At 46.2% G+C, this 13,958-nt stretch overlaps 1 long non-coding RNA gene across 1 annotated transcript in view; it reads left to right on the forward strand.

Moving 5' to 3' along the window:
• LOC130282474 (uncharacterized) overlaps positions 1 to 13,758 on the forward strand; it is a 24,146-nt gene extending 10,388 nt beyond the window's left edge. The window contains exons 2-3 of the long non-coding RNA XR_008846408.1: positions 11,096 to 11,274; positions 13,314 to 13,758. This is a non-coding gene — a long non-coding RNA (uncharacterized LOC130282474). The remainder of the gene's footprint in view (positions 1 to 11,095; positions 11,275 to 13,313) is intronic.
• Positions 13,759 to 13,958: the final 200 nt, after the last annotated feature.

The raw sequence follows: 13,958 nt of genomic DNA on the forward strand, positions 1-13,958 counted from the left end.
ACAGACAACAGAGGGCCCCTGTGCAAAGAATGTGCCTGGGCCCCCCCCCCCCCCAAAAAAAAAGTAATATGCCATAAAATTGCACTGCAACTCACATTAATCTGCATTAGATAGGCAGCAGTTCCCCCACATTAGGTAGCATAGATTCCCCACATTAGGTAGCATATATTCCCCACATTAGGTAGCATTGCATAGTTTCCCCACATTAGGTAAACATAGCATAATTTCCCCACATTAGGTAGCGTAGCATATAATCCCCACATTAGGTAGCGCAGCATATATTCCCCACATTAGGTAGCGTAGCATAGATTCCCTACATTAGGTAGCGTAGCCCCACATTAGGTAGCGTAGCATAGCATATATTCCCCACATTAGGTAGCATGGCATAGATTCCCCACATTAGGTAGCGTAGCATATATTCCCCACATTAGGTAGTGTAGCAAAGATTCCCCACATTAGGTAGCATAGCATATATTCCCCACATTAGGTAGCATAGATTCCCCACATTAGGTAGCATAGCATATATTCCCCACATTAGGTAGCATAGATTCCCCACATTAGGTAGCATAGATTCCCCACATTAGGTAGCATAGCATATATTCCCCACATTAGGTAGCATAGATTCCCCACATTAGGTAGCATAGCATATATTCCTCACATTAGGTAGCATAGATTCCCCACATTAGGTAGCATAGCATATATTCCCCACATTAGGTAGCATAGATTCCCCACATAAGGTAGCGTAGCATAACCCCAACAAACAAACACACACACACACTCTCACTCACCCACACACTCTTACCTGGCCTGCACTACTTACATTTGCCCATGGGGACTTCCTGGCAGAGGTGCGCGCTATAAGTGACATCATCGCACGCTCTGCGCTGGACGTCAGCGTCCAGGTGCTTGCGATGACGTCACTCACTGCACGCACCTCAGCCAGGAAGTCCCCATGGGCAGATGTAAGTAGCAGTTTAGTGACTGGGCAAGACTGGTTTCCCTGTCATATGTGCACTGGCAGGGCTGCCATCAGAAATTTTGGGGCCCCTTACACAACTCAAGGCCTGAGACCCCCACCGATCACCTCGGTTGAAGTGGTTCTCCAGCTGTTGGAAAGCTAAAACTCCCATCGTGTCTGGAGAGCATCAGGCAATGGGAGTTGTAGTTTTGTAACAGCTGAAGAGACACAGATTGGACACAGTTTTACCCATCATCACTGCAGAACTTACAAGTGACTACAGCTCTGATGGGACAGTCATAAGAACACACAATGATGTCAGTGACCTGAGTGACGTCTTCTTTTCTTCTTCATCTCGTCCAGAGACCAGGTCTTCCCCCAGCTCCATCTTCTCTGCAGAGTCTGACATGCAGACATCATTGGCTCCTCACTGTCAGCAGATCCTCATCCTCTGCATGAAGACAATAATCATTATAACCTTGCCAGAAAGTGTAACCTAAATAAAATACTGCCCCACACTGTACCCTGAATATAATACTGCTATACACTGTACCCACTAAATATAATCCTGACACACACTGTACCCTGAATATAATCCTGCCACACACTGTACCCTGAATATAATACTGCCACACACTGTACCCACTAAATATAATACTGCTATTCACTGTACCCACTAAATATAATACTGCCCCACACAGTACCCTAAATAAAATACTGTCACACACTGTACCCTAAATAAAATACTGCCCCACACTGTACCCTAAATATAATATTGCCAGACACTGTAACCTGAATACAATACTGCTGTACACTGTGCCCACTAAATATAATACTGCTATACACTGTAACCTGAATATAATACTGCCACACACTGTACTCCGAATATAATACTGCCACACATTGTACCCACTAAATATAATATTGCCACACACTGTACCCTGAATATAATACTGCTATACACTGTACCCTGAATATAATAATACTATACACTGTACCCTGAATATAATAATACTATACACTGTACCCTGAATATAATACTGCTACACACTGTGCCCACTAAATATAATCCTGCCACACACCGTACCCTGAATATAATACTGCTACACACTGTGCCCACTAAATATAATCCTGCCACACACCGTACCCTGAATATAATACTGCTACACACTGTGCCCACTAAATATAATCCTGCCACACACCGTACCCTGAATATAATAATGCTATACACTGTAACCTGAGTATAATACTGCTATACACTGTACCCACTAAATATAATCCTGCCACACACTGTACCCTGAATATAATACTGCTATACACTGTACCCACTAAATATAATCCTGCCACACACTGTACCCACTAAATATAATACCTCTTATCCTCTGTGTCCTCATCATTCCTCATCACCCCCATAACCCCTGCCAAACCTCTCCTCAACACTACTATAACCACCCCCGCACCTCTCCTCATCATTACTATAACCCCCCCACACCTCTCCTCATCATTACTATAACCCCCCCCAGGCACCTCTCATCACTACTATAACCCCCCCCCCACACCTCTCCTCATCACTACTATAACCCCCGCACCTCTCCTCATCACTACTATAACCCCCCCACACACCTCTCCTCATCACTACTATAACCCCCCCCCCCACACACCTCTCCTCATCACTACTATAACCCCCGCACCTCTCCTCATCACTATTATAACCCCCGCACCTCTCCTCATCACTATTATAATGCCCCCTGCATATCTCACCACCCCCATAACACCCTCCTGCACCTCTTATCACCCCCATAACCCCCCCTGCACCTCTCATCACCCCATAACACCCCCCCCTCATCACCCCCATAACACCCCCTGCATCTCTCATCACTCCCATAACACCCCCTGCATCTCTCATCACCCCCATAACCCCCCCTGCATCTCTCATCACCCCCATAACCCCCCTGCACCTCTCATCACCCCCATAACCTCCCCATGCACCTTTCATCCCCCCATAACACCCCCTGCACCTCTCATCCCCCCCATAACACCCCCCTGCACCTCTCATTACCCCCATAACACCCCCTGCATCTCTCATCACTCCCATAACACCCCCTGCATCTCTCATCCCCCCCATAACACCCCCCTGCACCTCTCATTACCCCCATAACCCCCCCTGCATCTCTCATCACCCCCATAACCCCCCTGCACCTCTCATCACCCCCATAACCTCCCCATGCACCTTTCATCCCCCCATAACACCCCCTGCACCTCTCATCCCCCCCATAACACTCCCCTGCACCTCTCATTACCCCCATAACCCCCCCTGCATCTCTCATCACCCCCATAACCCCCCTGCACCTCTCATCACCCCCATAACCTCCCCATGCACCTTTCATCCCCCCATAACACCCCCTGCACCTCTCATCCCCCCCATAACACCCCCCTGCACCTCTCATTACCCCCATAACCCCCCCTGCATCTCTCATCACCCCCATAACCCCCCTGCACCTCTCATCACCCCCATAACCTCCCCATGCACCTTTCATCCCCCCATAACACCCCCTGCACCTCTCATCCCCCCCATAACACCCCCCTGCACCTCTCATTACCCCCATAACCCCCCCTGCATCTCTCATCACCCCCATAACCCCCCTGCACCTCTCATCACCCCCATAACCTCCCCATGCACCTTTCATCCCCCCCATAACACCCCCTGCACCTCTCATCCCCCCCATAACACCCCCCTGCACCTCTCATTACCCCCATAACACCCCCTGCACCTCTCATTACCCCCATAACCCCCTGCACCTCTCATCACCCCCATAACCTCCCCATGCACCTTTCATCCCCCCATAACACCCCCTGCACCTCTCATCCCCCCATAACACCCCCTGCACCTCTCATCCCCCCATAACACCCCCTGCACCTCTCATTACCCCCATAACCCCCCCCCCTCTCATCACCCCTATAACACCCCAAGCACCAGTTCCCCTGCACCTCTCATCACCATTGTAGTCTGCAAACAACATAGCCCCCATCCAACCCCCCCCCCCACCCCCCAACCCCCCCCCCACACACACACACACACACACACACACACACACACTCCGTTCACTTACCCTGCCGGGGTTCGGTGCAGCTGCTGCTCCTGTCAGTGTCACTGCACGGGGAGGATCCGTCGGGAGGCTGCTGGACTGGAGATCGCGCCGGAACAGGTCAGGTGACTGGAGTAGACGTGCGTGCCTGCGCGGGGCACGTCGACTCCCATCAGCCCCTGGCCTGTCCGGCCCTGCCGTACTTCTTAAGGGGCCCGCGCCCTAGAAAGAGCGGGCCTCATAGTCCTGCGGGCCCCCCAGACTATGAGGCCCGGTCATAGTTCTGACGGGTACCCAGCCAGGAGTCAGTGAGTGACAGTCGCAGTCACTCACTGACTAGCCGGAAAAAAAAAAGTACAGGGACGTCCGGGCCTCCCTGAAGCTCCGGGCCCCATACAAGTGTATGGGTTTACCCCCTGATGGTGGCCCTGTGCACTGGGTCCGATGGTAGGACCGGCCCAGCGTGTGAGGGCGGGCCCCCTCCCACGCTGGGCCCCTGTGCAGCTGAACCGGCTGCACAGGCGATATGTCCGCCCCTGTATACAGGACTGTATATACACTGCTCAAAAAAATAAAGGGAACCCCAATATAACACATCCTAGATCTGATGGAATGAACTAATCGTATGAAATACTTTCGTCTTTACATAGTTGAATGCGCTGACAACAAAATCACACAAAAATGATCAATGGAAATCAAATTTATCAACCCATGGAGGTCTGGATATGGAGTCACACTCAAAATCAAAGTGGAAAACCTCACTACAGGCTGATCCAGCATTATGTAATGTCCTTAATACAAGTCACAATGAGGCTCAGTATTGTGTGTGGCCTCCACGGGCCCGTATGACCTCCCTACAATGCCTGGGCATGATCCTGATGAGGTGGAGGATGGTCTCCTGAGGGATGTCCTCCCAGACCTGGGCTAAAGCATCCGCCAACTCCTGGACAGTCTGTGGTGCATGGAGCGAGACATGATGTCCCAGATGTGCTCAAATGGATTCAGGTCTGGGGAACGGACGGCCCAGTCCATAGCATCAATGCCTTCCTCTTGCAGGAACTGCTGACACACTCCAGCCACATGAGCTCTAGCATTGTCTTGCATTAGGGGGAACCCAGGGCCAACCGCACCAGCATATGGTCTCACAAGGGGTCTGAGGATCTCATCTCAGTACCTAATGGCAGTCAGGCTACCTCTAGCAAGCACATGGAGGGCTGTGCTGCCCCCCAAAGAAATGCCACCGCACACCATTACTGACCCACTGCCAAACCGGTCATGCTGGAGGATGTTGCAGGCAGCAGAACGTTCTCCAAGGCATCTCCAGACTCTGTCACGTCTGTCACATGTGCTCAGTGTGAACCTGCTTTCATCTGTGAAGAGCACAGGGTGCCAGTGGGGAATTTGCCAATCTTGGTGTTCTCTGGCAAATGCCAAATGTCTTGCACGGTGTTGGGCTGTAAGCACAACCCCCACCTATGGACGTCGGGCCCTCATACCACCCTCATGGAGACTGTTTCTGACTGTTTGCGTGGACACATGCACATTTGTGGCCTGCTGGAGGTCATTTTGCAGGGCTCTGGCAGTGCTCCTCCTGCTCCTCCTTGCACAATGGCGGAGGTAGCGGTCCTGCTACTGGGTTGTTGCCCTCCTACTGCCTCCTCCACGTCTCCTGATATACTGGTCTGTCTCCTGGTAGAGCCTCCATGCTCTGGACACTACTCTGACAGACTCTGCAAACCTTCTTGCCACAGCTCGCATTGATGTGCCATCCTGGATGAGCTGCACTACCTGATGTGGTTTGTAGATTCTGTCTCATGCTACCACTAAAGTGAAAGCACCACCAGCATCCAAAAGTGACCAAAACACCAGCCAGGAAGCATAGGAACTGAGAAGTGGTCTGTGGTCACCACCTGCAGAACCACTCCTTTATTGGGGGTGTCTTGCTAATTGCCTATAATTTCCACCTGTTGTCTGTTCCATTTGTACAACAGCATGTGAAATTGATTGTCAATCAGTGTTCTTCCTGAGTGGACAGTGGGATTTCACAGAAGTGTCATTGACTTGGAGTTACATTGTGTTGTTTAAGTGTTCCCTTTATTTTTTTGAGCAGTATATATATATATATATATATATATATATATATATATATATATATGTAAAACCTAATGTATGTGTGTATATTTGTATTAGTGTATATGTATGTTACAGCATTACTTCTGAATGGCTGGATATATTTTGAGTAAATTGGTACACGTGTCAAATAATAATATACCGTATGTGCTCAAAGACGACCCTGATTATGAGATGAACCCAGAAATAATGGATCTTATTGAAAGAAAAACACAAAAGGCCTGAATGTACTGTAAGGCTATTTATGTATATCCGCCCTTTTAAGATCCAATTCCCTCCTTCCATGTCCATTTTCATCATTCCATGTCCCCTTATTTTATGTCCATTCATTCTATTTCCCCTCATACCATGTCACTTCATTTCATGTCCCCTTATACCATGTCCACGTTCTCCAACTTCATGAAAAAATGGGGATATTTTACTGTAAATATGTAATTTTTAAAACAATTTAGGAAAATCGCTGTAAAACAGCCAAAATGTAGAGGAAGTTGTGTAGTTCTTTCCAGTCTGACCACAGAGCTCTCTGCTGCCACATCTGTCCGTGTCAGGAGCAAATCCCCAAACCTGCCCTGCTCGGGACAGTTCCTGACACAGAAAGAGGTGGCAGCAGAGAGCACTGTGGTCAGACTGGAAAGAACTACACAACTTCCTCTGGAGCATACAGCAGCTAAGAAATACTGGTATAACTTTCTGGCACCAGCTGATTTGAAAATATATTTTTTTCCTCCAGAGTTCCCCTTTGAGATGTTTATTGATGGCACGATAAGGAATCAATTAATAAATTATGAAGCTGCTTTTTACTTTTCCGCCAAAAATCTGCAGCATAACCAAATGTAATTCCATAGTGGAAAATACAAACCAAATTGTGCAGAATCGCAAAGACAAAAAAATGACACTGCAAGCCCCCTCCATGTATCTCTATGGGAGAGCCAGAGATGCCCGAACCCTGTATCACCAGCTCTCCCATAAAGATACATGGAGGGGTGTGTCGGCCACCGCTTCGTGCAAGGGTTGAGATGCTCCCTTCCTGGCGACTACCTGGGAGGGGTGCAGGAGATCACTGGAGCACTCCTTTTAGGGAGGGATAAGCCACCCCCAGAACTGCCTGGCTGCCGATTCCCACTGCCCATAGGCAACTCATGGATGTTTGGCCGTGCCAAATGTTTATGTGTATGGGGAGGTCACGAGAGATAACTATTGGCAGAACGGGTGACGGGTGACACCAGACAAAGGACCAATAATCTTTCTGAAAATATTTGTTCCCCGAAAGATTGATCATGAACGAACGATCATTTGTGAACAAACGATCTTTTGTCTGGAAAATTCCAACATGGCCAACTTCTTTTTGGAAGATATCAGTTTATTACTGTTTGGGACATTATGCATGAGGGAAAGGTAAGGAGGGTGCTGGAAAAGTGCAGAGCCTAAAGTATTTGTCTGCCAGGTTCTGCTTAGATAAGTTGAGACTAAAAGAAATTGTCCTGGAGGTCTTGGCTGGATTGATAAGCAAAAGGGAAAGAGAGAGGAAGTAACCTGTGAGTCACTGGTGTAACTGCACTGTAATCACTTATACAGTCTTATGTAGAGGTAGGTATCTACAACTGTATGAGGCATTATTAGTCTGTGTATAACTTTTTTTTATTTAATAAAAGTATGTCAATAATGCGCGGTCATGGTGTTGGCGAATTTTTTTTTTTTTAAACTCCCCACCCCTTGAAAAAATCCTGTGTACTTTCCTGAGTGGAGGTGGGAGAGAAACAAAAGAAATGAATATATTTTGTGTTCATGAATTCCTGTAATCCTTCTGTAACAATGTGATTTCATTACCCCTAGCAGGTATTGTTACTTAGGAATCCTGCGTGTACCATAGGATTTTGCTTAGTCATTGTACTGTGATGTTTATTGAGAGGTAAATGTGATGTTTTACATCTTCAGAGCAACATAGAATGTCGGCACTCACCACATCTTTTTTTTTTTTTTTTTTTAAATCTTGATTAGATACTCACATAAAAACCGTCCCCCTGTTTGTCTGCCCCCCCATCTTGAAAGTTTTATGTGAGTATCTAATAAAGATAAATAAAAAAAAAGATGTAGTGAGTGCCGACATTCTATGTTTTTCTGAAGATGTATTGACTGTACCTGATACTGAGCACCACGATGCATCTATATGTACAGTAGCTGTCCGACGGTATGTAGCTCTTTCCACTACAGTATAGGAGCGGTAGTGCCGACTTAGTAATGCTTGTACTGACAGTAAATGTGATGTTTTGCTTTAGTCTCACACTAATTGTGGACCATTTCAGATCATTTTGGTGTGTAGCTCCAACTTCTGACCCTTCTTTGTCAATTAGTAGTAATTATGGCATCGGTGGAATCCAATCTGGCCATGACTGTCCTGCCCAGAGGGAGGTGTTCCTAATCATGCCTGAGGTTGAGGTCCTGCTCATATCAACTGGCTCCAGAAAGTTAAACAGATTTGTAGATTACTTCTATTAAAAAATCTAAATCCTACCAGTACTTATCAGCTGCTGTATGCTCCACAGGAAGTTATTTTCTTTTTGAATTTCCTTTCTGTCTGATCACAGTGCTCTCTGCTGACACCTCTGTCTGTGTCAAGAACTGTCCAGAGCAGGAGAGGTTTGCTATGGGGATTTGCTCTTACTCTGGACAGTTCCTCAAATGGACAGAGGTGTCAGCAGAGAGCACTGTGGTCAGACAGAAAGGAAATTCAAAAAGAAAATAACTTCCTGTGGAGCATACTGCAGCTGATAAGTACTGGAAGGAAAAAGATTTTTAAATAGAAGTAATTTACAAATCTGTTTAACTTTCTGGCACCAGTTGATTTAAAATAATGTTTTCCAGTGGAGTTTTCCAGAAGCAGTCACACGTGATGGAAAGGAGGGAAGTATGAGAGCAGGGCTCAAGTCCTGCAGTCCTGAACACTTTTCCCATTATCAGTCCTGCTGGACCTGCACTTGAGTGGAAACCAAGGTTTTGTTTTCCCCCAGGACTTGACCCCTGGATAAGAGATGAAGAAGAGGAACATATAGGTCAAGAAAGTTTTATAAAATAGAGAATTGAGATGGTAAGAAACAGTCTGACTAAAGATGGAGGGAAGAACAAAGCAGAGATGAAGACAAGGAAACGACACGGGACATGGACAGGAGATGAGGGGAGAGATGGAGAAGAGGAAACAATAGATAAGGAGAGGTTGATAGAATCAGGCAATATATGAGAAGAATGCAGTGAAGGTACGTGAGATATCGTGAAGAGGAGAAGACGTGGCTAACGGACAGAAAAGTAAGGAATAAGAGAAAGATGACCGACGAGAAGAGCGATCAAATGAAAGATGAACTAAAATACGAAGAAGATGTGAGGACAAGAGTGGTGTCCCAGCACCAATGGCTGTCCTGTGGCTTCGGACTGCTTCAGGCAGCTTCGTAGCACAAGGTGTTGGGTCCATCAAAAGACCCACTATTATAATAATTGTGTTCGCACTTTATTGCAAAGTAATATATTTTTCTGATTAATTATATCATTATCTGTATATATGTTATTCCTGTGTTACTGTACCCTTAATAGAGAGCAGTGACCCCCATGTGACCCTGCCTACCAACCGGAACCCCTAAGGTCTCCCCTGTGTAGTGTTGGTGGGGGGAGGAGTTGCCCCAGTAGTGTGTTAGCTGAGCTACAGTGAAGTTCAGGTGTGTGTTGTGTGCTCGGAGGAGAGGCCTAGCTCAAATCTACTCTTTCTGGTCATCCTGCAAGAATCTCCCATACGGTGGAAGTTCATGCCCCAGCGGAGAAGGCTTCAATACCTTAACAGAACCCTACCTACTAGGATTCCTCTACCCGTTTACCAGTATAAATCTGTTTGGTGAAAGCACCACAAGTCCCAGAAAGGCAACAGGGCACCCAAGGGGTTACACTGCATCCTCTCACCCACGACCAACAGTCTGTGTAATATCATCAGCTCAGTAAAGACAGTTATCCATAACCTGACGTCAGTTTGTTAATTTACTCCCCGTGTCTGGCCCAGGAGAAGCTGTCTCCAACCTCGGACCGTGTATAGGATAACTGTGCCCTGGCGTCACAAAGTAGTAAGGTATTTCTCCCAACACCCCTTGGCTACCACACAAGGATGAATGAAACATGAAGGTGGAGAAGAGGGAAGAGATGAAAGATGGAGATAAGGAACAAGAGGACGAGTGTGATGAAAATAGAGAAGACGAGAGCTGTAGAGTAAGAGCATGAAGATCAGGGACATGGATGACATGAGGGAGGTATACAAAAGGATGTATTACAAAAGGACTACATTAGACCCATATAGTATTACAGATAGCTGAACGGAAAGTGGGGTGAAGTGAACCATATATACGTGGAAGGAATGGAACATAAAGAGTGGAACAGAAAAGCCCACTACATGACCGCAATGCGTGATGTCTATGGCAGCATTAAAGGGGTACTCCGGTGTTCCAGTGTTCTGAACATTTAGTTTAGAATGCTTGGAGCCGGTGGCGTGATAGGGATGTCACCACCACGCCCCTCGTGACATAAAAAAACGCCCCTTCCATGCATGTCTATGGGAGGGGGCGTGTCGGCCGACACGCCCCCTCCCATAGACATACATGGAAGGGGCGTTTTTTTATGTCACGAGGGGCGTGGTCGTGACATCACGACCACTGCCACAGGAACCCGGCATTTGTTTAGAATGTCGGGTGCTGCGGGAGATTGTGGGGGTGATAAGATGTTTAGCAGTGGAGTACCCCTTTAAGAGAAGAAGGTACTAAGGTAAGGTGAGGATTGTAAGAGTGTTAACTTAAGAAGACAAAGGGTATTCTAGGTAAAAAGGACTTAGATACAAATAGTCTCCAATATCCATGATAACTTTACTCAATAAATTGTTGTTTTCCCGTTCCAGCTTCCGGGGAATGTGGACCCTCGTCTATCCCATCCACTGGCCCGGGTGGAGCTTTACCTTTTGATTTTTGATGTTTTTGACTCATCGGGGAATTCTTGAGTCACAGCACGAATTCAACAAGTGCACAATAGAGCAGCCTCACCGGGGGGGCTGAGATTTCCGGCATCTTTCCAACTTTAGTAAGTGTTTTCGAGCAACCTGTTCTCAGACATTATTAAGGACTTGTCAGGATTTGCAACGTTCCGTGTTTTCATCCCCTGCAGTGATATAAAGTCACATGTATGCGGGTTTGTTTTAAATGTCACATACTTCTCCAGGTTCCTGGGTAGGCTTGTTCCCTTTATTCTCCTTTCTCTGCCGCAGCTGAAAAATGGTTATATCTTCTGTGCTGGATGATCTTGTCAGGCTTGCTATTAGGCTGTGTTCACACAATGGCCCTCATTTACTATTGCAAACCCGACATGTTTTGTCGGGTTGTGTGCCAGAAATTCTGTATGCGCCGGAATTTGTGCCAGAATTGAAAAAAACAAAACCTGACTAACTCTCCATTTTACTAAGAAAACCCGAAAAAGGGGCATGACCATTGTGAAAAGGGGGCGTGGTCAACAAAAAAGGGGTGTGTTCCCTACATTTTCACAAAAACCCAACATAATTACTAAGGTTTCCACAGAAAATGTGGTGGGTTTCAGCTGAGGAAAACCCTACAGATCAGAGTATGTGTAAAAAAAAGCAAAATGAAGGAAAAGTGGAAAATGTAGGGAAACCTTAGTAAATACCGTGGAAAAAAAATTGCAGAGAATTAAAAGCCACAAAGAAACCTACACAACACTCTTAGTAAATCAGGGCCATTGTGGTAATGTTGGAGATTGTGTTAGCTGGTTACTACATTGTATTGTAGTCTTAAAGAGAATCTGACTCCATGTTTATCCGCACTTAACCCAACATGCTGGGTTATAGTGCAGGAGGTCAGCTTTACAAAGAGGAGTCACTTGCTTAAATTGGTTCAGTATATGCAGAGTTCTGTGTAATCTTCCTGCTGCATTGCTATCCAGTGCACATTAGAGGCAGGAAGCCGACTCAGTCAGCTCCCCTGCCTCCTGCATATTTTCTGTCAGCCCTGCTCCCTTCATTGATATGCTAATGTAGACTGCAGATGAGCGCTCTGTTCTCAGTGTCCTCTCCCGCAGCATTCATTAGCATATTAATGAAGGGATGGAGCCGGATGGACAATATGGAGGAGGCAGGGGAGCTGAGTGAGCCAGCTCCCCGCCTCCAATGCGCACTGGATAGCAATGCAGCAGGAAGTTTACAGTAACATAACTCTGCATATACTTAACGGATTTAAAGGGGTACTCCAGTGCCTCTTGATTTTTTTTTTTAAATCAACTTGTGCCAGAAAAGTTATATAGATTTGTAAATGACTTCTATTAAAAAATCTTAATCCTTGCAGTACTTATCAGCTGCTGTATACTACAGAGAAAGTTGTGTAGTTATTTTCTGTCTGACCACTGTGCTCTCTGCTGACACCTCTGTCCATGTCAGGAAATGTTCAGAATCGGAGCAAATCCCCATAACAAACCTCTCCTGCTCTGGACAGTTCCTGACATGGACAGAGGTGTCAGCAGAGAGCACTGTGGCCAGACAGAAAAGAAATTCAAAAAGAAAAGAACTTCCTCTGGAGAATACAGCAGCTGATAAGTACTGGAAGGATTAAGATTTTTTTTTATAGAAGTAATTTACAAATCTGTTTAACTTTCTGGCACCAGTTGATTTAAAAAAAATTGGGTTCCACTGGAGTACCCCTTTAAGTAAGTGACCCCTCTTTATAAAACTGTTCACCTGAACAATAACCCAGTATATTGGGTTAAGTGGGGCTGAACATGGTGTCAGATTCTTTTTAAATTCTCATCTTGACTTTGGTTAATTCCTATCCTTCAGATTACCAATCTAGGCTTGCTTTAATGGTTCCCATCATTGGATTTGCCTGCTGTTTTGCCGCAGCAACATATGACTTTTTTTGGTGCAAATTCGAGACTATGACATGGGCCACTACCTGTTGACTCCCCTACAGAGAAGTTACCATCTCCATATGGAGGTTAACGGGTGAACACCAGAGGGTCCATTAGATTTCGCACCTTGGTTTAGCCATTGTCAAGCGGCCCACTATCTCCATCATTCTGTACATAAAATATTGACTTTTTTATGGATTTTTTCCTAGAACCATAATGAAGGGACAATCATATACTCCGATAAAAGCAAGCCAATCAATCACCACCTACAGAGTCAGAGACAATCCTTATAAAAAGTTGCTAGATCATCCTGAAGGTCTGTGAGAAGACTCAAAAATGGCAAAATGTATTTTTTATTTTTCTCCTGAGTTTGGAATCCTTCCATGTCAAGACTTCCGGACCTTGCCCTACTGACTGTGTCCGAGCTCCTAAATCTGTTTAATTTCTGAATGTAATTTCCTCTGGGTTTCCATTCAAAGCCCTTATCCTACTGTTTCCTTCACCTTCCCAAATAGACGTTGTATGCAAAATTCGATTTGCCGGTATCCTTCCTGACTGCTACATAAACATGTTTTTTTTAACCTCCATCATTGCACCCTTGTTTTAGAGGTTTGCCTTGCCTTGGACATCTAACCCTATATACAAAATGGCTGCCCAGGCTTCTATTTGGTGATTTACCTCCGGAGTAGCGGGATGGTGTAGATAGACGCTGACGGGGCGCCTAGAGGCTACAGCCGTTTCATGCGTAATGACGCACTTCTTCCGGCCCCAAGGCCGGAAGAAGTGCGTCACTACGCATGAAACAGCTGTAGCCTCTGAGCTCCCTTCCAGCGTCTATCTACACCATACCACTA

This window comes from Hyla sarda, chromosome 7 (genome assembly GCF_029499605.1).
Source record: "Hyla sarda isolate aHylSar1 chromosome 7, aHylSar1.hap1, whole genome shotgun sequence".
NCBI classification, from domain to species: Eukaryota; Metazoa; Chordata; class Amphibia; order Anura; family Hylidae; genus Hyla; species Hyla sarda.